The 813-nt window shown below is 23.0% G+C and overlaps 1 protein-coding gene across 3 annotated transcripts in view; it reads left to right on the forward strand.

Moving 5' to 3' along the window:
• Nucleotides 1-813, forward strand: part of LOC100161197 (RNA polymerase-associated protein CTR9 homolog) — a 49,042-nt gene that overhangs the window by 29,866 nt on the left and 18,363 nt on the right. The gene's annotated exons all lie outside the window — the stretch shown is intronic.

Raw genomic sequence — 813 nt, forward strand, 5'->3', positions numbered from 1 at the left:
AAAAACTAAAAAAATTTAAAACTGACCATGTCCGTAAACAGCTCAAAAAGTGTCAAATTATTTTCAAAATTTCATCGTATATAGAAAATACTAATATAAACATTCAGTGAAATTTTCAAGTATCTACAGTTATTCGTTTTTGAATTACAACAAAATAAGGAAATCGCTACATGAGAAATCGAGTGAATATCCAATGTTGTAAAAATTTGAATTTCAAACGATCATAAAAATTTAATTTGACTTTCTTATAGATATTTTTTGTTTGATAAAGGTAGATAATCTTATAAGGAATCTTGTATTAAATTTTAAAATCTTAGATTTAAAAAGAAAAATTTTTACGAATTCTTAACTCAAAATAATTTGCAAATTTTCGAGATTTTTCCATATTTTGTCAATTTTTGAACTTTAAATGCTTATAAAAAAAAACTGTGACTAAGGATTTTTAATATTTTTCATCTGCTTTTGAAACAATATACTAGGAGCCTTTTATTAAATTTTCAAGCTTTTTTAATCAACAAATAAAATTTTATTGATATTTTTAGAAAAAAAACTAAAAAAAAATGAAAACTGACAATGTCCGTAAAGAGCTCAAAATAAGTCAAAATATTTTGAAAATCTTATGGTGTATAGAAAATGCTAATATAAACATTCAGTCAAAATTTCATGTATCTACGGTCATTTTTTTTAAAGTTACACCAAAAACCAAATTAAATTTTGTGAAAAATCGATTTTGCGTGAAGATTCCCGTTTTTCCTTAATTTTTCTTTGGTTTTCTTGCGCTTTTGAAAATTACTGGGAATTTTAAATTTTGAC

The sequence above is a fragment of the Acyrthosiphon pisum genome, chromosome X (genome assembly GCF_005508785.2).
Source record: "Acyrthosiphon pisum isolate AL4f chromosome X, pea_aphid_22Mar2018_4r6ur, whole genome shotgun sequence".
NCBI lineage: Eukaryota > Metazoa > Arthropoda > Insecta > Hemiptera > Aphididae > Acyrthosiphon > Acyrthosiphon pisum.